Source organism: Dysidea avara, chromosome 2 (assembly GCF_963678975.1).
Source record: "Dysidea avara chromosome 2, odDysAvar1.4, whole genome shotgun sequence".
NCBI classification, from domain to species: domain Eukaryota; kingdom Metazoa; phylum Porifera; class Demospongiae; order Dictyoceratida; family Dysideidae; genus Dysidea; species Dysidea avara.
The window spans coordinates 34,412,909-34,438,421 of NC_089273.1; the positions used below are offsets into that span (position 1 = coordinate 34,412,909).

The 25,513-nt window shown below is 38.7% G+C and overlaps 1 protein-coding gene and 3 long non-coding RNA genes across 8 annotated transcripts in view; 2 read left to right on the forward strand and 2 right to left on the reverse strand.

The window, feature by feature from the left end:
- Positions 1-25,513, forward strand: part of LOC136247139 (uncharacterized) — a 142,643-nt gene that overhangs the window by 27,251 nt on the left and 89,879 nt on the right. The gene's annotated exons all lie outside the window — the stretch shown is intronic.
- On the reverse strand, positions 2,034-3,064 carry LOC136244466 (uncharacterized). The gene is made up of 3 exons (XR_010695270.1): positions 2,621-3,064; positions 2,481-2,577; positions 2,034-2,428 (listed from the first exon to the last, which is right to left on the reverse strand). It is a non-coding gene; the product is annotated as an uncharacterized lncRNA (long non-coding RNA).
- On the reverse strand, positions 6,231-8,713 carry LOC136247136 (uncharacterized). 4 transcript variants are annotated; one of them, XR_010697104.1, is made up of 12 exons: positions 7,922-8,708; positions 7,775-7,871; positions 7,615-7,729; positions 7,493-7,572; positions 7,338-7,434; positions 7,192-7,288; positions 7,046-7,142; positions 6,890-6,987; positions 6,746-6,839; positions 6,527-6,693; positions 6,422-6,476; positions 6,231-6,372 (listed from the first exon to the last, which is right to left on the reverse strand). It is a non-coding gene; the product is annotated as an uncharacterized lncRNA (long non-coding RNA). The 4 variants fall into 4 exon arrangements; XR_010697103.1 differs by having other exon boundaries at positions 7,493-7,729; positions 7,922-8,710; XR_010697106.1 differs by lacking the exon at positions 7,192-7,288 and having other exon boundaries at positions 7,493-7,729; positions 7,922-8,713.
- LOC136247137 (uncharacterized) lies at positions 8,385-10,459 on the forward strand. Its single transcript, XR_010697107.1, has 2 exons — positions 8,385-8,771; positions 10,211-10,459. It is a non-coding gene; the product is annotated as an uncharacterized lncRNA (long non-coding RNA).

Below are 25,513 nucleotides of genomic sequence, written 5' to 3' on the forward strand. Positions count from 1 at the left end.
AAAGTTAGTTTGTAATGTGTAGGGCAGAAAATTGGCCATATCTCAGAAATGTTTAGAAATATTAAGCTAAAATTTTAACATAAGATAAATGAGCACCCAATACCTCAATTAAGCAATAAAAACAGAATATTGATTAATGTGCCAAAAAGGTAGGTTTTCCAAGATCAGGTCACATTTGTTTTTGTCCGTATAGATCATTGTGAAAGATATTCACAATGCATTTAGGGTTATACTGTCAAAATATAAACCACCTCAAAACAAAGTTAACTTATATACCTGGAAGGTATATACAGACACCATACAGCATTCATTTACCTTATGCAGAAAGCTTTTTTAGCATGAAACATTTTTTCACATGGGTGCAGAAAAATCAGGACGCATGATAGTATGTCATGTGCCAAAGAAACTGGAGTACCACATTGTTGGTATATTGACAGGAAGAAAGAAAACGTCATTTTCACACCTTTGTATCTTGGTGATCCCTTATCCAATTGGAACCAAATATATTGCAGAGTTGCCCACCAGTCAGTGGAGTCCACATTCAATATTTGAAGGAAATCGCCCCAGCCATTTTCTAGAAACGAGTGACCAAAGTTTCAATTTTTTTTCTGCGTTTTTTCTTTTCGCACACTTTGCAAAAATTGCTATAAACACAAACATGTCATCTGATTGCCTTGAAATTTGGCAGACATAAAGGGAGTCCAAAGGGGAATCTTAGTAACACGTTTGGTGCAAATCTGATGAATAGTTCAGGATGTATCACCAATTATTTGTTTAAAACAAGATCGATTTGTTGTCATGCCTACAGGGTAAACCACTTGATGGAATGAATTGAAAATCAGTTTGTGGATAGATCAACCATTGTAGGAGTGCCTTCTAATTGTTTGAAAGCAATCAAAATAATGATCACGGAGATATGACTCAAAACCTAAGGTGTGTAACAATCACGCGATCGAGATTCGCCTACCAGGAAAACTGCTTAGAGCAATAAGCTGAAAGTCAGTATGTAGTTGGAATTATCATCATAGAAGATTCTTGTAGTAGTACAGAAGAATCTGATACAAACCACTGAGTTATGATTCGAAATCCAACTATGTGTAGCAAATGCGAGTTCGAGATACTCTAATAGAACAGTCACTGTAATAGAGCATTCAGATACGTTTATAAATTACTTCATTTTAGAATTATATTACATTACAAGTTATTCTGTAGAGAGTTCAGCTACAAACAGTTAATCTTAAAGACAATTCAGCTACATGCAAGTCACCCTGTAGAGAGTACAGCTACAAATATACCGCTGTATAGAGATTCAGAGCATTACAAGTCACAATGAAGAAAATTCAGCTATAAACAAGTCACCCTGTAGAGAGTTTAGATAGCCTACTAACAAGTCATTCTGTAGAGAATTCAGCTACAAACAAGTCACTGTGCAAGGAGTTCAGCTACAAAGAAACTACCCAGTAGAGAGTTCATCTATACAAACAAGTCACCCTATAGAGATCAGCTATAAATAAGTAACCCTGTAGAGACTTCATCTGCAAACAAGTTACTTTATAAAATGTTGAGCTACAAGTAAGTCATTCTGTAGAGAGTTCAGCTACAAATAGGTCACTCTTTTGAGAATTCTGCTGCAAACAAGTCACCATGTAGAGTTCGGCAATCAATCAAAAAACCATACTGTAAAGAGTTCAGTTATAGAAACAAGTTATAACTCTATAGAGAGTTCAGCTACACTGGAAAAAAAAACACATTTGTGCCTGCAGTGCATATGTAGTGCATATTAAGCAAATATCACATTCACTTATGTGCTCATCATATTTGATCTAGAGTAAATGTGCTGTTTGCTTCGCATTTGTTGTTGAGTGTAGGAGAAGATAAACAAGATTTGCAGCACATGTGGATTGTATTTGTGCAATTTCACATGCATGAACAGATGTAGGATAGATGCTATGAATCTGAAGTGCATGTATAAGACATATGTAGCATACACATGACAAATTTCACTTATAAGCTACGTAGTTTGATTTGACAATTAATTTGATTTGAAAATAAAACATGAAAATAATTATACAACTCCATCAACAGTCTATTTACTTTTAGTTCAAATGAGTTTGACACTGAAAAATTCACAAGGCTTTGGTCTTCTGATTCTCCAACATAGCTCTACTTCTTGTGCTATGGCATCTATTTTGTTGTTAAGAGACTTTCCACATCCTGTAATTTTCTACAATGCCACTACATGCGGTGTGTATTTAATCAATTTCTTTTTTCTGGTGGACGATTAGATGTCTCATCTCTGTCGGTGCACTAACTGCCACCAGAATCTTGCCCGGTTAATTCATTGGTTGCTCTTAGTACTCCTTCATACTTTCATGTTGATTCTGCGCCAATGGTTAAAGAATAGTGTAGTGCTTTACACACTTTCTTTCTACAAAAGAATATCTGTAACATATTGTAATACAAGCCACAGTAATTCTTACAATGTGCATTCTCTGTCTTCTCCTAGAATGGCAGTGCAAGCTGACTATTGTCATGTTTCTCTCCTGGCATTGGGTGACCTTTCTGGAGTCACTGCTCCTATCAGAAAATGGATAACTCTACACACATTTTTGGAACATACGTTTAATAGTAATAGCTTCAGTACTACTTCATTTGTCATTTTATCAATAACTGCTTGCATGTTTTCTTGATTATCATCCAATAAAGTCCTTTCACTAAATCTGGCAATATTATGGGAGTAAATTAAGTTTCTCAAGTAACATGTATTCATACTTGAGACTGAAATGATTGTGTACTTCTTCTACAATCTTATCATCACCATCATCCAATACGATATGTCACGGACAAACTTCCTATGGTCACTGAATGATCACTTTTAAGCAGAAAATGCAACTTACACTATTAAAGTATCTTGGTATGTGGGCAGTCCTTTACCAGAGTTAGAACAAGCCTTTGGTCTATAGTCTGGATACTTCTTGTTGTACAAGATTCAACACAAGTTAACTTTCTTGAGATGAAATATGAACACTGAAATGTTATCACATATCCTAGCAACTGAATTGGTTACATCATTAACTTACGACTCCCCTGTATGGCTGAATCCATCAGGTAAAGGCTTTGTTATAGCTTGCCCCAGCGCCAGTGTTGTTCTATCCGCTGGGCATCTGTCATTTGTTATTAATTAATTAATTAATTATCAATTTTTCAAAGAAGGGTTCCACAAAAGGCTAGTTAGCCTGTACTAGGTGGTCCCCAACACAGAACATACATACATATACACATACAAAGCATACATACATACACAGAACATACATACATATACACAAACAAATCATTTGTAGAACATTACGGCCGCCCTAACGGTGGGATCCAACCGGCGACAGTTTTTCTCAGCGGAGTTCCTCTGGAAGCATACTGGGAGCGACAAGGCTTCTGGGTTTCTTCCATGATTTTCACGCAGCACCTGCCCTTCACTCGCCCACGCTTTCCTGTGACATGCAGCACGTGAGTTCTTTTCTGGATGGAGGTACACTCTAGCAAAAATTATGCCGAAACCATGAGGTATCATTTTCTGTTTGGGTTTACAAGAAGAAGGCCTGTTTGTGATCCTAAAAATCGATCGTAAAAAAATCCTGCCGGCCCGGCGCCTCTTGTCCTGACCCAAGCTGTACTGACGTGAAGAACTGAATTATGAAGATGACACGAGGTAATGTTAGAAGAAGCAATGGATTGGCCCAGTTCTAAGCTACGTAATAATGGTGATTTGGTTAGCATACAAGGCGAAAAAGTAGACAATTGACGGCATAGCCTGTGACACGGAAGCCTACTGACACGTGAAATATGGACAAATTCCACTCATAATTCCGTCTAATTTGCAAAATTAACTGCCAATGAACGGGAAAATTGGACCTATTATTCTCACTGTTTATAATTCATACCGGATTCAGTGGTCTCAGGTGTGTTGGTGTTGTTGTAGTCAGTGAATTCTGCCATTTAAGTGATCAGTGAGTAAACTAATGGCTATACATAGTACCCTGGATCTAATGTATCAGTTTTTTGTTTTTGCTGAAATGCTATATGGGTATATTCTCAGGGACTATACGGATGCTGGTTGTGTAGTTTCAAGAGTTACGACGATGGTATTTCCCCATGTGCAAACAAATAATCAAGTTGAAAAATTTGGTTTGTTACCTACAACATGTGAACAGTGATATAAACTTATCTTTATTTGATTAAAAAACTTTTTGTACTTCGTCTAAGACTTTACTAGAGCAAGATACCTATCCTCCAAGCAACCTACCAATATTTTATCTCTATACCATGCAGAGATTTGTACAATGCAGTATTATTTGTTAAACCTGTACCACGGTATACTCACTACAGTGGATTTAGCAGTAATAAAGTTTCTTGCCTTAGAACATCTTAAGTAACATTTTAGAGCATGTAAATCATCAAATCCATTTGTTGGTGGTTGGAGAGACAGCATCATGGTAGGAGGTATACATTCAACATGCATTGAAGCGTACTGGATTGGAAATGATGGCCATATATTGATGTGGCCTGTTCTGTATGTAATAATATAAGAAATCTGCTGATAGAAAATGAATACAAGGAAATTTGTATGACAAAAGTACAATGAATTGAAAATCCGCTGCCTCTACCGCTCAGCTCAGGCCAACTTATTTTGGTATGCTACACTGAAAAAGCCTTTTGACCAGCATCATCTCTACTAGTGATCAAAATCAAGTGCATTTCTGGCAACTGAACACTGGAACAGAGGCTGTTCTTGCTGTGTATCTGTCAGTAAAAAAAATATTTCTGTAATTTTATGCATGACAACTCAACATGTGTTTGGTATAGTTGATTTATACTCAATACTTAATATAGTGAGTTTTGTAAACAATGTTTCACATGATAGTGAGCTACAGTGCAAAGTGTACTTAGTTTGTCAATTATGTGTAATTCATATTCACTTCATATTTATATCATATTCATATCATGTGTATCATACATAGGCCACACTAGTAAATATAGGGTATATATATATGTGCCATGGGATTGCAGATGAAGTAAATGTGTAGCAAATGTGTTACTATATGTACTGCATAAAACCACTAGCATACACATGTTGCAAATATCACATGTGATCATTGTAATATTCAAATCACATTCGGGTTGTCTCACATGTGATGCTCATATAGTAAACTATATTTGCTTCATATGTACTCTGTTGCACATATAGACAAATACATAATTTTTTCCAGTGCTAGAAACCAGAGGGAGCTCAGCTACAAACAGATAACACTGTAGAGTTCAGCTAGAAACAAGTCACTCTGTAGAGAGATCAGCTAGAAACAAGTTATTCTGTAGAGAGATCAGCTAGAAGACATCCCCTTGTAGAGAGCTCAGTACAAACAAATCACTCTGTATAAAATCAGCTAGAAGAAGTCACCTTGTAGGGAGTTCAGCTACAAAGAAATCACCATGTAGAGAGTTCAGCTGCAAACAGATCACCCTGTAGAGAGTTCAGTTACAAACAGATCACCCTGTAGAGAGTTCAGCTAGAAACATTTCACCCTGTAGAGAGATCAGCTAGAAACAAGTCACCCATAGAGATCAGCTAGATGAAGTCACCTTGTAGAGAGTTCAGCTACAAAAAAAACCACCATGTAGAGAGTTCAGTTGCAAACAAGTCATCCTGTAGAGAGCTCAACTACAAACAGATCACCCTGTAGAGAGTTTAGCTAGAAACATTTCACCCTGTAGAGAGATCAGCTAGAAACAAGTCACCCATAGAGATCAGCTAGAAGACATCACCTTGTAAGAGAGTTCAGCTACAAAAAAACCACCATGTAGAGAGTTCAGCTATGAACAGATCACCTTGTAGAGACTTAAACAACAAACAGGTCATTCTGTAGATAGATCAGCTAGAAACAAGTCAATCTGTAGAGAAATCAGAAAGACGACATTACCTTGTAGAGAGCTCACACAGCAAAATTCGCCACAAATACGGTGGAAAAGTTTCCCGTAATTCCTCCCGTATTAACGAAGATACGTGGCAACTACGGAAAACGTCTGTAACCCCATGACGAGATTAGTAGTAATCCGTCGTGGGACCACTTTTCAAGACGTCCAGACGTAGTTACCCGTCATAATACATCGTATATACCTAGTTACGCCCCGTCATGGAAGTGCTGTCACATAGCCGCGCACGTGATCCCGAAGGATACTTGAGGTACGAAAATCGGATATTCATTTAAATATAAAAAATATATGAAAAGTAATGAAATTCTGGTCTTCATATTCACTTCCGTCAGTTCTTTCATACAGCCTTCACCGTCCTTGGGATTACCTTCTCAATTTCTTTCAATTCTAGTGTACATCGATTGAAAATATTAAAATGCAACAACTCTCAACATACCTCTTTTGCATCCATCACTTTCTGTGCTGGCGTAAATCCTTTCATCTCAAAAATTCTAAACAGGATACATTACTATAGTCTGATAATGAAGAATTTTGTACGTACCGTCACATTCTCTGCTCTTACTAGTGCTATCATCTAATTTTGCTACTACCAGCAACTTTGGTGCCACTCTACACACCATGAAAACTGATGCAGATCTCTCTTATACTTGTACTATAGTCTGCTTTTCCTTCTAAAATAGTCAGCATTCTTCCAAGAAATATTTTACTCTAAACACAAAGTTTTACTTATAAAATAATCATTCAAAACTGCTGTACATACCATCTCACTGATAGTAAATCTTCCTCTTCTACTAGCAGCACTCAAGTCCATTCTCTCTTGCATAGTAAGCATTTCTTCCGAGAAATATTTCAATCTATAAACACACAAGTTTTACTTATCAAGTTTTACTTATAAAATAATCACCAAAAGTGCTGTACATCAGGTCTTGCTCTTCTACTTGTACTCCAGTCTACTTTTCTTTCTTGCGTATAGTCAGTATTTCTTCTGAGAAAATTTTCACTCTAAATACAAAGATTTATAGGTACATTAATCATTAGTATTCAAGAACTCTGTACATACCATCACAGTGCTGGCAGGTCTTCCTATTGTACTTGTACTATAGTCCGCATTTCTTTCTTCAAAAGTAGTCAGCATTTCTTCTGAGAAATAGTTTACTCTAAATACAAAGTTTTAAAATCTTTAGTATTCAAGAATTCTGTACATACCATCACAGTGTTGGCCGGTCTTCCTATTCTACTTGTACTATAGTCCGCTTATCTTTCTTCAAAAGTAGTCAGCATTTCTTCTGAGAAATAGTTCACTCTAAATGCAAAGATTTAAAATCATTAGTATTCAAGAATTCTGTACATACCATCACAGTGCTGACAGGTCTTCCTATTCTACTTATACTATAGTCCTCTTATCTTTCTTCAAAAGTAGTTAGCATTTCTTTTGAGAAATATTTCACTCTAAATACAAAGATTTATAGAAACAATAATCACTAGTATTCAAGAATTGTGTACATACCATCACAGTGCTGGCAGGTCTTCCTATTCTACTTGTACTGTAGTCCGCTTATCTTCCTTCAAAAGCAGTCAGTGTTTCTTCTGAGAAATAAAATAGTTCACTCTAAAAACAGTGTTTCATACCTAAAATAATCATTCAAGAATGCTATACATGCCGTCCCACCACTGGCAGTTCTTTCTATTCTACTAGTACACTAGTCCGCTTTTATTTCTTTCAATATAGTCAGTATTCCTTTCACTAAAGTTTTACACAATAATAATCATTCAAGAATGCTGTACATACCGTCCCACTGATATCAGGTCTTCCACTTCTACTAGAACTCTCGTTCACTTTTCTTTCTTCCAATATAGACAGCATTTCTTACAAGAAATATGTCACTCTAAATGCAACGTCTTACATATAAATAACCATTTAAAGTGCTGTACATACCATCCTGTTGACAGGTCTTCCTATTCCACTACTACTGCTTTTTTTCTTCTGGAATATCTTCCAAGAAATATTTTCAAGCAAGTACCATCTCACTGCTGGCTAATCTTTCTCTACCAGTATCGTACTCGGCTATTCTTCCTGTCCAATGTTGCCATCCAGCATTTCTCAAAACAATATTACACTCTAAATGCTTAGAACAATCATCTAAGAATGTACTACATATTGTCTGACTGGTGGCAAGTCCTTCTCTTCCACTAGTACTATCATTGGATTCCCTTTCCATCAGCATTTCCAACAACTGTTTATTCTAGATACAGAGCATCTCTTAAACACTATTCGTTTTCACGTAAGAAACTTTTGAAGAATGGTGGGGCAGTATTTCAGTAAGTTTCTAATTAATGAGCGCTTGCAATCTGGAGAAGAGTTACAGCAGTAAGAGACTAAAAGTATGTTCTTTCCCTTCCACTACTGCGTTAACATATATCCTTCCACTGCTGTTATCGTCAGGATTTTTCTTCACGAATCATTCCATTCTGGACTCTTAAACAATGGCCTCGACAATGGCAGACGACTTACTAGTAGCAGATCTGGTACTCAACATCTGTTGCGAGTATCTGCCCATCCATAAAGCTTTACAGATCAGCATACTTTACTTCTTGACGACCACCTTGTGTCTCCCATCCCGTCTCGCCACATGTCCGCCTCGTGGCTGCACGATCACGTGCGTAACACATTATGAAAATTTCTATTTAGTGCCGCTAGGATAAAGGATGAAAAGTACGGTGCGGTACGGTGCTGTTGGGTGTATTAAACCATCTTTTCAAGACGGAATACAACAGTCGACAATCAGGTTTGTGTTTTAGTGAACACATGTCAGTGTTGTGGAAATCGTCGAAGTTTCGTTTGAATAGATGAACTAGACGTGTAATTCGGGTTGTATTTACCAACTGGAAACCTGTATCATGTAGATTTGTCTTTTGTTTTGTAATTCCACGCACTGACATTGTAGGTGTGGTATTCGCCTTGTAATTTAAGCACTGGCGACCTGTTTCCAAGTCTTGTATGTATGTTAATTATGTGTTACTACACACTGTCGTTTTCCAGGTCTTGTATTATTATTATTATTATTATTATTAAAGCTTTACAGTGGCCTGCACTGAAGGTCTGTATGTGTGTCAATTGTGATTTGTTACCGCACACTGTCGACCTGCTTCCAGGTCTTGTATGTGTGTCAATTGTGATGTGTTACCACACACTGTTGACCTGCTTCCGGGTCTTGTATGTGTGTCAACTGTGATGTGTTACCACACACTGTCGACCTGCTTCCAGGTCTTGTATGTGTGTCAATTGTGATGTGTTACCACACACTGTCGACCTGCTTCCGGGTCTTGTATGTGTGTCAACTGTGATGTGTTACCACACACTGTTGACCTGCTTCCAGGTCTTGTATGTGTGTCAATTGTGATGTGTTACCACACACTGTCGACCTGCTTCCGGGTCTTGTATGTGTGTCAACTGTGATGTGTTACCACACACTGTCGACCTGCTTCCAGGTCTTGTATGTGTGTCAATTGTGATGTGTTACCACACACTGTCGACCTGCTTCCGGGTCTTGTATGTGTGTCAACTGTGATGTGTTACCACACACTGTCGACCTGCTTCCAGGTCTTGTATGTGTGTCAATTGTGATGTGTTACCACACACTGTCGACCTGCTTCCGGGTCTTGTATGTGTGTCAACTGTGATGTGTTACCACACACTGTCGACCTGCTTCCAGGTCTTGTATGTGTGTCAATTGTGATGTGCTACCACACACTGTCGACCTGCTTCCGGGTCTTGTATGTGTGTCAACTGAGATGTGTTACCACACACTGTCGACCTGCTTCCAGGTCTTGTATGTGTGTCAATTGTGATGTGTTACCACACACTGTCGACCTGCTTCCGGGTCTTGTATGTGTGTCAACTGTGATGTGTTACCACACACTGTCGACCTGCTTCCAGGTCTTGTATGTGTGTCAATTGTGATGTGTTACCACATATGGTTGACCTTTTCCCGGGTCTTGTATGTGTGTCTGTTGTTACCACACTGTTGACCAGTTTCTGGGTCTTGTATGTACATCATTGTGTGGTGTGACCACACTTTTGATATATTTCTGAGATTTGTAGGTGTATCATTCATGTTACATTATACATACTTGCAATCTGATTCTGGGTCGTGTATGTGTATCATGTCTTCTCACAAAGATGACCTGTTTTGTGTCCCAATAACAGTGTCATTTGTATTTACAGATTGCTAAAAAGCTGTAAAAATATTGAAAGAAGAAAATGAAGATCAAAGGATTGAGATTTGTAACTTAGGTATAAACACCTTGGGAATGGCAGTGTGACTGTTAAAGCTTTGGTGAAATTTCAGGATGTACTGATATCTTATTGTGCAGCAAATATAGATTATGGACATTTTATGTGCCATTTTGTTTACAATGTACAGCAACTTATATTTCCAAGGCTCACATTATATGAGCAGCTGGATTAACCTGACTTATAATTGCTGGTATCCTCTACCTTTTTCTGTGATGAGCATGGTTGTTGTACCATGCATGCAATAATTGCGGGACAGTACTCATGATATTTATTACATGCACTACCACCAGTGGAACCAGACTTAGAAATAATGATGTTATTTTATTATTACGTATTTTCGTGATGATTGTTCCTTGACAGGCAGTAGATCAAGTCATTGAGTACATAGGCAATAACCATAGGGAAGTAGCTATGCAATGGTGGACCCAGGATGGGGCATTTGGGGCAAAAGCCCCCCTCATCCCTCGTCACCTTTTGGAGGAATCATACTTATGAGTAATACTCAACTTTGTCAGGGCTAAAACGATATGCAGATTTTAGTAGAATTTATTACAAATTCACCTGAATTAAAGCAAACCGAAGTCAAACTAGCTGTGAAATTTCCCCCAGCACCTTCGTGCGTACTAAGCGCCTCTAACAAAAAATTATCATGTTTAGAGATTCGTAGCCTTTTACACAGCTTTAAGACTCCACAACCATCTGTAAAAATTAATGTCAAAAATCAACAGTGAGACACTACTAAGTGGTGATTATTTGCTACTTCATAAATGCAACAACTAACAAGATGATCTGGTTTTTCTCACCCACCTACAACTCAGCCTGTTTGTGTCCCTCCCCCTGCCAGCTCCTGGATCCGCCTCTACTATGGTATACCTTGTGCAGACACGAGTGCTGTGTCTCGGGAAACCTCCAGGGTAATTTTTGGCGCTGGGACTAGTAACTTGAGTATGCTTGACTAGAGTTGTGCAATCACTGGGGTGCAGTAACCAGTTTCAGTAACCCATCTAGAGCCATCCCTTCTGTTCGATCGTCATCCATCTATGGTTGACGATCTGTTCGATCGTCATCCATCCGTCTCGTAAACCTCTCAGCTTGATGAACGTAAAAAATTATGACAGCATCAGTTACAACGGCCCGCAGAGACGAACTTGATTCTGTCTTAGTACGTCCTTGCCTATTTTCAGCTTGCGAAGACGTGTTCCGTCCTCTTCGTATTTAATCATAGCAGCATTACATTCACGTAATTCTTCATAGACGGACTGATTTCCGTATTAGTACGTCCTTGCCCATTTGCAGCTTGCTAAGACGGTGCTACGTTCTCTCCGTATTTATCGTGATTTAAGCTGTGTCAGGTATAAACAAATCACCCTACAGATAGTTCAGCTACAAACACATCACCCTGTAGAGAGATAAGCAAGAAGTCACCTTGAGATCAGTTAGAAACAAGTCATCCTATAAAGAGATCAGCTTGAAGGATCATCTGTAAGAGAATTCAGCTACGAACAAATCACCCTGTAGAGAGTTCAGCTAGAAACAAGTTACCCTGTGGAGAGATCAGCTACAAAGAAACTAACCTGTAGAGAGTTTAGCTACAAACAAGCTACCCTATAGAGATCAGCTACAAACAAGGGACCCTGTAGATTGCAAACTAGTCACCCTATAGAGAGCTAAGCTATAAACAAATCACCCTGCAGAGAGTTCAACTACAAACAAATCACCCTGTAGAGAGATAAGCGAGAATAAGTCATCTTGTAGAGAGTTCAGCTACAAACAACCCACCCTGTAGAGAGTTTAGCCATAAGCAAAAACCCCATAGAGAGTTCAAGTATGAACAAATCACCCTGTAGAGAGTTTGGCTAGAAACAAATTACCCTGTAGAGAGATCAGCTAGAAACAAGTCATTCTGTACAGAGATCAGCTTGAAGGATCACCTGGTAGAGAGTTCAGCTACAAACAAATTATTCTACAGATAGTTCAGCTACAAAGAAATCACCCTGTAGGGAGATCAGCTAGAAGAAGTCACCTTGTAGATAGTTCAGCTACAATAAACTACCATGTAAAGAGTACAGCTGCAAACAAATCACCTTGTAGAGAGTTCAGCTACACACAAATCACCCTGTAGAGAGTTTAGCTACAAACAAGGTACATTAGCTAGAAACAAGTAACCCTGTAGAGAGTCCAGCTACAAAAAAACGCCATGTAACAGATCACCCTTCAGCTAGAAACATGTCACCCTGTAGAGAGATAAGCGAGAAGAAGTCACCTTGTAGAGAGTTCAGCTACAAACAAATAATCCTGTAGAGAGTTTAGCTGCAAAGAAACTTTCCTGTAGAGAGTTCAGCTAGAAACAAGTTACCCTATAGAGAGATCAACTAGAAGAAGTCACCTTGTAGAGAGTTCAGCTGCAAACAAATAATCCTGTAGAGAGTTCAGCTGCAAAGAAACTTTCCTGTATAGAGTTCAGCTAGAAGCAAGTCACCCTGTAGAGAACTCAGCTACAAATAGATCACCCTGTACAGAGTTCAGCTAGAAATAAGCCATGCTGTAGAGAGATCAACTAGAAGAAGTCACTTTGTATGTAGGGTGTTCAGCTACAAAACAAAACCACCCTATAGAGAGTTCAGCCACAAACTAGTTACCCTATAAAGAGATCGGTTAGAAACAAGTCACACTGTAGAGAGTTCAGCTAAAAGCAAGTCACCCTGTAGAGAGATTAGCTACAAAGAAACCATCCTGTAGAGAGTTCAGCTACAAACAAGTTACCCTATAGAGACACCAGCTAGAAACAGGTCATCTTGTAGAGAGTTCAGATAGAAACAAATTACCCTGTAGAAAGTTAAACTACAAACAGATAACCCTATAGAGAGTTCAACTAGAAATAAGTTACCCTGCAGAGAGAATCCTGTAGAGAGTTCTGAATCAGTTACACGCAAATCACCCTGTAGAGAGTTCAGCTACATTTTAAGTCACCCAGTAGAGAGATCAGCTGCAAACAAGTTATCCTGTAGCATGTAATAAATATCTAATCAAAAACAACCAAGGTGTAATAAAAGGGTGAGGCCTCCAAAAAAACCAGGGTGAAAAAGATGTGAAGTCAAAGGTGGTGGCCAAGAAATGGCAGTGATGGTAGGTTAATGGAAAAAATTTTAATAATGACAATTCAGTTGAATTTGTGTTGCCTCCTCAAAGTTTCACTAGGATTCGGCACCAAATTTAACTGAATTGTGAAAATTAAAATTTTTGCCATTAACCTACCATAATAGCAAGTTCTTGGCCACCACCTTTGGTTTCACATCTTTTTTCGCCCTGGCTTTTTTGGAGGCTGCAACCTTTCTTTACAGCTAGGCTATTTTTGATTAGATATCACTTCTTTTTGTAATTTCATACCTAAAGCCAGCCTATGGCCAGCTTTAGGCATTTCTTTTAACATTATCTTTTTCTTTACCACAGATCTAGAGAGAAGATTATTATGAAGAAGAAGATTTTAATCATTTGTTTAGCTACATGTACTTTAACAATAATTTTTAATTGTGTTGATTGATCATAAAAAATAAGTCACACAGGTTAAACTGTTTGCGGCTGAATACTCTACAGGGAAATGTGTATGTAGTTCTACAGGGAGCCTCATAATGTAACTGTAATCTTTGACTACTGAATTATCTCCTGTTTCCAGCTGATCTCTCTACAGAGTGACTTGTTTCTAGCTGATCTCTATACAGGGTGACTTGTGTCTAGCTGCTCTCGCTACAGCGTGACTTGTGTCTAGCTACACTCTCTACATGGTGACTTGAAAAGTAGTTGAGCACCCTACTGGGTGACTTGATCTAGCTGATTTCTCTATAGGGTGATTTGTTTCTGGCTGGTCTCTCTACAAGGTAATTTGTTTCTAGTTGATCTCTCTCTCTCTACACGGCTGCTAGTTTTTACTGAGCTCTCTACAAGGTGAGTAGAAAAATAGTTGAACTCTTAACAGGAAACAAGGTAACTTTCCTAACTAATCTCTCTATAGAGGGATTTGTTTCTAACTGTATACCGTGCAGGGTGATTTATTTCTAGATGATCTTTCTACTGAGAGATTTGCTCATAGCTGGATTCTCCATGGTGTGGCTCGAAAAGTAGTTGGGCTCTTACAGGGCGACTTGATCATGCTGATCACTGTGCCTTGTTTCCGGCTGATCTCTCTATAGAGTGATTTTTTCTAGCTGATTTCTCTACAGCGTGATTTGTTTCTAGCTGATCTGACTTATTTCTAGCTGAAGACCCAGAGAACAGCCTATGAAAACGTGATGGTAAGCCAAGGACACTGCCTATAAAAATTCATGGACACTGCTTATGAAAGTTTGACAATTCATGGCCACCGCAACCATGTAATTTTCTCATGCCATAAAATAATTTGTCAGTGCTATAAAATTACTATGAAATCATGAATATTTCATGGCATGGATATTATGATGATATATCAATGAAATGACTTTCATGGCACTTAATGGGGATTATTTTACTGTTCATGGATAATCCATAGGTGTTTCATGGCACTGTTCTGTGGTAGTGCTTCATTCTATCTGATCTCTCTACAGGGTGACTTGTTTCTGACTAATCTTTTAACAGAGTGATATGATTCAAACTAATCTTTCTACAGGGTGATTTGATACTAGCTGATCTCTCTACAGGGTGACTTGTTTCTAAGTGATCCTTCTATAGGTTGATTTGTTTCAAGCTGATCTTTCTACAGGGTGATTGAAATGTAGCTAATTTCATCACAATGCTACTTGTTTCTAGCAGGTGGTTTACAGGGTGTACCAGATCTCTCTACAGGGTGATTTGTTTTGAGCTGATCTCTCTACAGGGTGATTTGAAATGTAGCTTATCTCTTTACAAGGGTATACTTGTTTCTAGCTGCTCTCTCTACAGAGTGACTTAAACCATAGCTGAACCCTTTGCAGGATGACTTGCTTCTAGCTGATCTCTCTACTGAAAGAGTTTGTTTGTAGCTGAACTTTCTTCTATAGGGTTGTTTATTTCTAGCTGAATCACTCGACAAAATGTAGCTGAATTTTCTCTAGGTGGTTTGTTTTAAGCTTATCTCTCTATGGGTGACTTGTTTCCAGCTGAACTCTACCGGGTGAATTGTTTCTAGCTAATTTCTCTACAGGGTGACTTTTTTCTACCAGATCTCTCTACAGGGTAATTTGTGTTGAGCTGATCTCCCTACAGGGTGATTTATTTCTAGCTGATCTGCACAGCGAATTTTTTTCTAGCTGATTTCTCAACAGTTTCCAGCTGAACTCTGTACAGGGTGACCTGTTTCTGACTGATCTCTCTACAAGGTGAATTGTTTCTAGCTGATTTCTCTACAGGGTGACTTGTTTCTACCAGGTCTTTCTGCAGGGTGATTTGTTTTGAGCTGATCTCTCTACAGGATGTATCTTGTCTCTCTTTACAAGGTTACTTGTTTTGAGTGATCTTTCAACATGGTGATTTTAAATGTAGCTTATCTCTTTACAAGGTTACTTGATCTCTCTACAGGGTGACTTCAATGGATTTAAACTCTTTGCAGGATAACTTGCTTCTAGCTGATATTTCTACTGAAACAGTTTGTTTGTAGCTAAACTCTCCACAGGGTTGCTTATTTCTAGCAGAAACACTCTACGAAATGTAGCTGAATTCTGTATATAGTGGGACCTCAGTTATCTGAACCCTTGGGATCAGGGGTGGTCCATAAGTATGAAAAGTTTGTATCTCTGAAACTGCGTATAAATAACTTTTTCAAAAATCATTATCAACTACCCTAATAGAACAGTCACTACTCTAATAGAGCAGTCATTTCTGTAGTTTGGTTAACCGAGAATCCGGATAAGTGGGGTCCAGATAACTGAGGCTCCACTTAGTGGTAAGTATATGTCTATTGCATCACACTTGCAAAAACTGCCATAAAACACGAACACATAATCTGATCACCTTAACATTTGGCAAACTGAAGAGGGGTATAAAGACACATCTTGGCACCAATTTTGGCTGAAATACAGTAAACAGTCAAGGAGTTATTAGCGATTATTCACAAAAATAACATAGATATGTTATCATGCTCACAGGGTAAACCGCTTATGGGAAGAAGCTGAAAATTGGTGCTTCGATAGGTTAACTATTAAACCTCAAACCTTTTGTGGTTTGAAAGAAATTGAGCTATAAACCATGAAGATACAGCAAAAAGACTAACAGTATGTAGCAATTATGCAATCGATATTAGCTAATCTAATCAAAAACAGCCAAGCTGTAAAAAAAGGAGTGCGGCCCTTGAAAAGGCTATGGTGAAAAAGATGTAAAATCCAAGGTGGCGGCCAAGAAATGGCTGTGATGGTAGGTTAATGGTAAAAATTTTAATAACAACAATTCAGGTGAATTTGGTGCCGCTTGGTCAATTGGCACAAAATTCACCTGAATTGTCGTTATTAAAATTTTTACCATTAACCTACCATCACAGCCATTTCTTGGCCGCCACCTTGGATTTCACATCTTTTTTCACCATAGCCTTTTCAAGGGCCGCACTCCTTTTTTTACAGCTTGGCTGTTTTTGATTAGATTTCACTTCTTTTTGTATTTGTATACCCCAAAGCCGGCCTATGGCCAGCTTTGGGGCTTTTCAACCTATATATTTTCTTTACCACAGGAAAAAGAAAAAGATGAAGCAGATTTTATAAACACTTTAACTCATTCTGATTTTATCAGTAAATGTACAAATTATATATATAATGTATATATCAAGAGTTCATAATATAAAAAGAGAGCATATATTTATTACATGTCAATTAATCCCCACAGGATAATTTGCAGCTGATCTCTCTACTGGGTGACTTGAAATGTAGCTGAAATCTCTACAGGGTGATCTGCTTGTACGTAGATGAACTCTTTAAAGGATTCTCTCTACAGGGTGACTTGACTCTAGCTGAACTATCTGCAGGGTTATCTATTTGTAGTTGAATTCTCTACAGGGTGATTTGTTTGCAGCTGAACTCTCTACAAAGTAACTTCTTCTAGCTGATCTGTCTACAGGGTGACTTTTTTCTAGCTGGTCTCTCTACAGGACGATTTGTTTGTAGCTGAATTCTCTACAGGGTGATGTGTTTGCAGCTGAACTCTCTACATGCATGGTGGTTGCTTTGTAGCTGAACTCTCTAAAAGGTGACTTCTTCTAGCTGAACTCTCTACAGTGTGATCTTTTCATAGCTGAACTCTCTACAGGATGATTTATTTGCAGCTGAACTCTCTACATGATGATTTCATTGTAGCTGAACTCTCCACAGGGTGGTTTGTTTGTAGCTGAACTCCCTACAAGGTAACTTCTTCTAACTGACCTCTCTACAGGATGATTTATTTGCAGCTGAACTCTCTACATGATGATTTCATTGTAGCTGAACTCTCCACAGGGTGATTTGTTTGTAGCTGAACTCCCTACAAGGTAACTTCTTCTAGCTGAACTCTCTACAGGATGATTTATTTGCAGCTGAACTCTCTACATGATGATTTCATTGTAGCTGAACTCTCCACAGGGTGATTTGTTTGTAGCTGAACTCCCTACAAGGTAACTTCTTCTAGCTGATCTATCTACAGTGTGATCTTTTCATAGCTGAACTCTCTACAGGATGATTTATTTGCAGCTGAACTCTCTACATGATGATTTCATTGTAGCTGAACTCTCCACAGGGTGGTTTCTATAGCTGAACTCTCTACAAAGTGACTTCTTCTAGCTGATCTCTCTACAGGGTGATTTGTTTGTAGCTGAACTCTCTACAGGTGATTTGTTTGTAGCTGAACTCTCTACAAGGTGATACTTCTAGGTGATCTCTCTACAGGATGACTTGGTTCTAACTGAACTCTCAACAGGGTGATCTGTTCATAGCTGAACTTTCTACTGGGGTGATTTGTTTGCAGCTAAACTCTCTACATGGTGGTTTCTTTGTAGCTGAACTCTCTACAAGGTAACTTATACTACCTGATCTCTCTACAGTGTGACTTGTTTCCAGCTGATCTGTGATTTGTTTGTATCTGAACTCTGTAGAGGCTGATTTGTTTGCAGCTGAACTCTCTACATGGTGACTTCTTATAGATGATCTCTCTACAGGGTGACTTGTTTCTAGCTGAACTCTCTACAGGTGATTTGTTTGCAGCTGAACTCTCTACATGGTGGTTTCTTTGTAGCTGAACTCTCTACAAGGTAACTTCTTCTCGCTGATCTTTCTACAGGGTGATTTGTTTGTAGCTGAATTCTCTACAGGGTGATTTATTTGCAGCTGAACTCTCTACCAGGTGACTTCTTCCAGCTGAACTCTCTACAGAGTGATTGATTTTTTTGCAGCTGAACTCTCTACATGGTGGTTGCTTTGTAGCTGAACTCTCTAAAAGGTGACTTCTTCTAGCTGAACTCTCTACAGGGTGATCTTTTCATAGCTGAACTCTCTACAGGATGATTTGTTTGCAGCTGAACTCTCTACATGATGATTTCTTTGTAGCTGAACTCTCTTACAGGGTGATTTGTTTGTAGCTGAACTCCCTAAAAGGTAACTTCTTCTAGCTGATCTATCTACAGGGAGATTTGTTTGTAGCTGAGTTCTCTACAGGGTGTTTGTTTGCAGCTGAACTCTCTACATGGTAGTTTCTTTGTAGCTGAATTCTCTACAATGTGACTTCTTCTAGCTGAACTCTCTACGGGGGTGACTTGTTTCTAGCTGAACTCTCTACAGGTGATTTGTTTGCAGCTGAACTCTCTACATGGTGGTTTCTTTGTAGCTGAACTCTCTACAAGGTAACTTCTTCTAGCTGATCTTTCTACAGGGTGATTTGTTTGTAGCTGAATTCTCTACAGGGTGATTTATTTGCAGCTGAACTCTCTACTAGGTGACTTCTTCCAGCTGAACTCTCTACAGAGTGATTGATTTTTTTGCAGCTGAACTCTCTACATGGTGGTTTCTTTGTAACTGAACTCTCTACAGGGTGATCTATTCGTAGCTGAACTCCCTACAAGGTAACTTCTTCTAGCTGATCTTTCTACAAGGCGATTTGTTCGTAGCTGAGTTCTCTACAGGGTGATTTGTTTGCAGCTGAACTCTCTACATGGTAGTTTCTTTGTAGCTGAACTCTCTGTTAGCATGTAGCGCTAGCGAATGGCTCAAAAGTTTAAATAACACAAAATAATTCAAGTAACTGCACTAAATTTTACAAGCACACATCTGTTTATATAGTACTACAGGGAGAAAGTTCTAGACCTACTAAATATAGCTAAAAAAACTAAAACTCTAAATAAGTACAACCTATGAATAAAATTACACACCAAAGATATCATAGTTTAAGTTAATTGTCTGTCCAGAGTGCATATTTCTCAACACTCCTTCTCACTCACAGGCAGACATTTCAATAACTCCAGTCATTTTCCTTAAGTATTTTAACTTGTCCTTAGACAGTCCTTTAGTCATCATATCAGCTAACATCTCATTTGTTGGACAATAGCTCAGTTTGTTAGTGCTGTCTACCACTTTTTCACGAACATAGTGATACTTGATATCAATGTGCTTGGTCTTACTGTGGTATTGTGGTGACTCTGCTATTCGTATGGCTGCTTGGTTGTCTTCATGAATAACAGTTGGCTTAGTTTGTTCATTGTGGAGATCTTTGAATAGTTCTCTTAGCCAAGTGACTTCCTGTGTTGCATAAGCTAGTGCAACATACTCAGCTTCAGCTGTAGACAGAGCAACACAAGTTTGCTTCTTGCTCTTCCAGCTTACTGGTGCTCCACTCACCATAAACAGGTAGCCTGAGGTAGATTTTCGATCATTTGCATCACCAGCCCAATCAGCATCCGAGTATCCAATTATTGTATCATCATTTTCATCATTATTTGAATACATTAGTCCATAATTGATTGTGCCCTTCAGATACCTCAGAATACGCTTAACTGCCACCCAATGTTCTTTGGTTGGCTTGGAGCAGAATCTGGCAACATTACTGACAGCAAATGTGATGTCTGGTCTGGTCCATCCTGAAAGATACAGCAACATACCCACTGCAGATTGATACAAAGTAGTGTCAAACAGTTCTGAATCTTCAGTAGCTTTCAACAGCTTTGTTCCTGTGGCCACTGGAGTAGCAGCAGGTTTACAGTTTTGTAGTCCAAATTTCTCCAAGACATTCTGAACATAGGATGGTTGACCAATCCAAATCTTGCCAGCTTCAAAATTTTGCTTCACATTTACTCCAAGAAAATAGTGGAGTTCTCCCATGTCTTTCACCCGAAAATGTTTTCCAAGATCAGCTTTGACTTTTGCAATTGTTTGCTGTGATTTTCCAGCCAGAACAATGTCATCAACATAAACTACTAAGAAAAGCAAACTGTTGGTTGTGGAAACATAAATACAGGGATCATTGGAACTCTGTTTGAAACCAAATTCTTTCAGCTGTGCATCAAGTGCTTGGTTCCAACACCAAGGAGATTGTTTGAGTCCGTAAATACTTTTCTTCAGTCGACAAACTAGATTTTCTTGACCTTGTGCCACAAAACCCTCAGGTTGCTTCATATATACTTCCTCTTGTAGGTCACCATGGAGGAATGCAGTGGTGATATTCATCTGGTGCAATCTCAAATTATTCATGGCGGCAAGAGCAATTACAGAGCGAACAGATTCAGATCTTACTACTGGCTTAAAGTTTCATCATAGTCGAGCCCTTCTTGTTGAGAATACCCCTGAGCAACTAGACGAGCCTTGCATCTCTCAATAGAGCAATCAGCATTTGTCTTCACTTTAAACACCCATTTGTTTCCCACTGCCTTTCGATCTTCTGGTAATTCTACAAGTTCCCATACATTGTTGTCGTGAAGAGACCCAATTTCATTTTCCATGGCATCAAGCCACTTCTGGTTTTTTTGTGCCTCACTAACTGATTTGGGCTCCTTGAAATCTGTCACATTGCATCGTTGTCCATAGAATTCAGTTTGTTTTCTTTCACGCTCAGAACGTCTCAGCAGTGGAGGTTCAGATGAAGTGGTAGTATCTGTTGGCTCGTCTGAGTACTCTAGACACACATATTTCTTTGGCTCATGTTGAATTGAATCTTCAAGACCACATTTCTGTTCATTGAAAATAACATCTCGACTAAACACTACCTTTTTCTTAAGTGGATCATACAACCTGCAACCTTTAGTAGTAGTGCCATAACCCATCAGAACACACTTCCTGGATTTTGAATCTAGTTTCTTTCTCTCATCTTTAGGAACATGTACAAAAGCTTGGCACCCAAAAATTCTCAAGTGATCAACTTTGGGTTTTTCCCCAGTCCAGGCCTCATATGGGGTCATCCCTTTTACTGCTTTGGTAGGGGTTCGGTTATGCAGATAAGCTGCAGTTGAGAGAGCTTCACCCCAGAATTTGTGTGGTAAGTTGGCACAAGACAGCATTGACCTAACAGTCTCAACAAGGGTTCTGTTCATACGTTCAGCCACACCATTTTGTTCTGGGTTTTTCGGTATTGTAAGCTCATGTTTTACTCCTTCTGCTCGTAGGTGTGCTTCAAACTCAGTGGAGGTAAATTCTCCTCCATTGTCTGTGCGTATAGCTTTCAGCTTTTGACCAGTGAATCTCTCTACCATTACTTGCCATTCACAAAATTTCTCAAAGACTTGGTCTTTTCGCTGTAGACAATATACCCACACATATCGTGTCTTATCATCAATAAATGTCAGAAAATATTCCGCACCACCTAGTGATTTCTCATTCATTTTCCCACACACATCACTGTGAACAAGCTCTAATAACTGATCTTCCCTTCTGCTACTGGGGGTAAACTTGTTTCGGTGCTGTTTGCCTTGAAGACAGGCTTCACAAAAGGTAAGGTCTTGAGACAAATTAAAATCAAAGCCATCAACAAGATTTTTGTTTGCTAACTTTTGAAGGCTACTCATACCAAGGTGACCATAACGTTTGTGCCACAAATCTTCTTTTGTTTCAGGTTGTTTAGCAACATTGACTCTTTCATGGTTAGGTTTGTGGTCAAGTTGGTAAAGACTTCCTACTTTGACAGCCTTGGCAACAATCTTGTGGTTTCTGTCTAGTATATAGCAAGCTGACTTTGTAAACTTTACCACTTTGCCTGTCTAAGAGGCTTTGGTCACACTGATTAAATTATATGCAAGTTCTGGCACATAGAGAACATCATGTAATGTACAAGACTCAGTGTTGGGCAAGTTACTTTACAAAGTAACTAGTTACATATTACATATTACTTGCAACTGCACTATTTAGTTACAGTTACATATTACCCATAAAATAAAGTAACTGTAATAATATTACATATTATATTACTTTGTGTCCACAGCCTTAAGTTGTCACGTATGAAACTACCACCTTATCACGTGACATGATTGCGTTGTTGGACAATATGCAAATTTTGGTTATAAGTAAGAAGCTGGTGAATAAGCTTCATTCAGTAGGCCTCGTTACTTCGTTGTGGCTAGCCGTTACTCAAAGGACAACTAACGAGATTAGTAACTTCGTTACTTGTAGTAATAATATTACGTAATATTAGACTCGTTACAGTAACTATATTACTTAGGTAACGCGTTACATTTGTAAGTAAAGTAGCTTGCGTTATATTACCTGTTTTTATAGCGTATTTCGTTATATTACTTTGTTACCACAAAAGTAATAATATTACGTAACGCGTTACATAAGTAACGCGTTACTCCCAACACTGACAAGACTTTGACTCACCATTTGGTAATGTCACTTCTAAAACCACTTTCCCTCTTCCAGTAGCTGTGAGAGAATGTCCATCTCCCAAAACCACATCTATTGGTTCTTTTATTTGATAGAGGGCTATAAAACTCTTTTTATCATGACACATGTGACATGTAGTTCCGGAGTCAACAATCCAGGCACATTTCTCATTTTGGCTTAATGCTGACAATGCATGGCTTGCAATCAATCCAGAACTTTCACTGTCTGAACTTTTGGCATGTGCAGATACTGGAGCTGCTTTGTGAGTCTTTTTCTTTTCATCTTTCTCCTTCTGACGCTCCTTCTCTACTTTAATTAGGTCACGGCAGTACTTTCTGATGTGCCCCAGTCGCCCACAATGGTTACATCTCATTGGTCTTTTTCTAAAATGTTTCTGTGATGCAAATGCACCATCTGCAGTTGGAGGTTTATCCTTTGACTTTCTCTCTTGGTGCAGAATACGTTCTGTAACAACTTCAAATTTTGGCTCACCTTCATTTGCTTCGAGTGCAGTTACCAAAACATTGTAAGACTCTGGCAGGCTTGCAAGGAGGTACACAACACAATCCTCCTCAGAAACAGTTTCTCCAGCAACAGATAGTGAGTCAAACAGTTCAGTCATAACTTTTATATGTGACTGTGCTGATTCTCCATCCTTCAATTGAAGGGAGTGAAGTTTGCGGCGTAGGTCAAGTCTTGTTGCCCAAGTTTTCTTCTCAAATTGTCCTGCTAACTTTCCCCAAACAACAACAGGATCAGTTGGATCACTTATGAGATACAGGAGCGAAGTATCCACAGACAAAACAATATTAGCCAGAGCTCTATCTCTTCTTGCAGCAAATTTTGATTGTTCTGCAGCATTACCAGTAGGTGCAACTTCTTCTCCAGTTACTATTTTCCACAAGCCTTCTTTCATCAGAGCCATCTTACACTGTATCTTCCAGGTGGGATAGTTGGTGCCATTTAATGGAACAACAGCAGTAGCAATCTTAGACTCAGCCATAGTAACGAAGTAGGTAAAACAGTTCAAATAATACCAGGAAATGTCTCTCTACTTCAAACTAATACTCAACTAAGACTGGGCCCATAACCTGTTAGCATGTAGTGCTAGCGGATGGCTCAAAAGTTTAAACAACACAAAATAATTCAAGTAACTGCACTAAATTTTACAAGCGCACATCTGTTTATAGTACTACAGGGAGAAAGTTCTAGACCTACTAAAAATAGCTAAAAAAACTAAAACTCTAAATAAGTACAACCTATGAATAAAATTACACACCAAAGATATCATAGTTTAAGTTAATTGTCTGTCCAGAGTGCATATTTCTCAACACTCTCTACAATGTGACTTCTTCTAGCTGAACTCTCTACAGGATGAATTGTTTCTAGCTGATCTCTCTACAGGGTGACTTGTTTCTAGCTGAACTCTCTACAGGGGATTTGTTTGCAGCTGAACTCTCTACATGGTGGTTCCTTAAAAGCTGAACTCTCTACAAGGTGACTTCTTCTAGCTGATCTCTCTGCAGGGTGATTTGTTTGTAGCTGAACTCTCTACAGGTGATTTGTTTGTAGCTGAATTCTCTACAGGGTGACTTGTTTCTAGCTGATCTCTGTACAGGGTGACTTGTTCCTAGCTGAACTCTCTACAGGTTATTTGTTTGCAGCTGAACTCTCTTACATGGTGGTTTCTTTGTAGCTGAACTCTCTACAAGGTGACTTCTTCTAGCTGATCTCTCTACAAGATGACTTGTTTCTAACTGAACTCTCTACAGTGTGATCTGTTCATAGCGGAACTTTCTACTGGGTAATTTGTTTGCAACTGAACTCTTTGCATGATTGTTTCTTTGTAACTGAACTCTCTACAAGGTAACTTCTTCTAGCTGATCTCTCTACAAGGCAATTTGTTTGAGCTGAACTCTCTACATGATGGTTTCTTTGTAGCTGAACTCTCTATTAGGTACCTGATCTGACTACAGGGTGACTTGTTTGTAGCTGAATTCCCTACAGAATAACTTGCAATGTAATATAATTGAGTAAAATATAAATGCAGCTGAATGCTTTATTAGGGTGACTGTTCTATTAGAGTATCTCGATCTCGCATTTGCTACACGTAGTCGCGTTTCGAATCATAACTCAGTGATTTGTAATCCGATTCTTCTGTACTACTGCAAGGACTTTCTATGATGATTATTCCAGCTACATACTGATTTTCAGCTCATTGCTCTAAGCGGTTTGCCTGATAGACACGAAAACTAATAGTATTTTTATTCATAAAAATCGATCTCGTAATTTTGACACAGGTCGGGTTTTGTGTCATATCTCCGTGGTCTTTATCCCGATTCCCTTCAAACCACAAAAAGGCACTCCTACGATGGTTGCTCCATCTACATAGCAATTTTCAACTGATTCCTCAAAGGAGTTTACCCTGTAGGCGTGACAGACCTTCGACCTTATTTTACGCAAATAATCG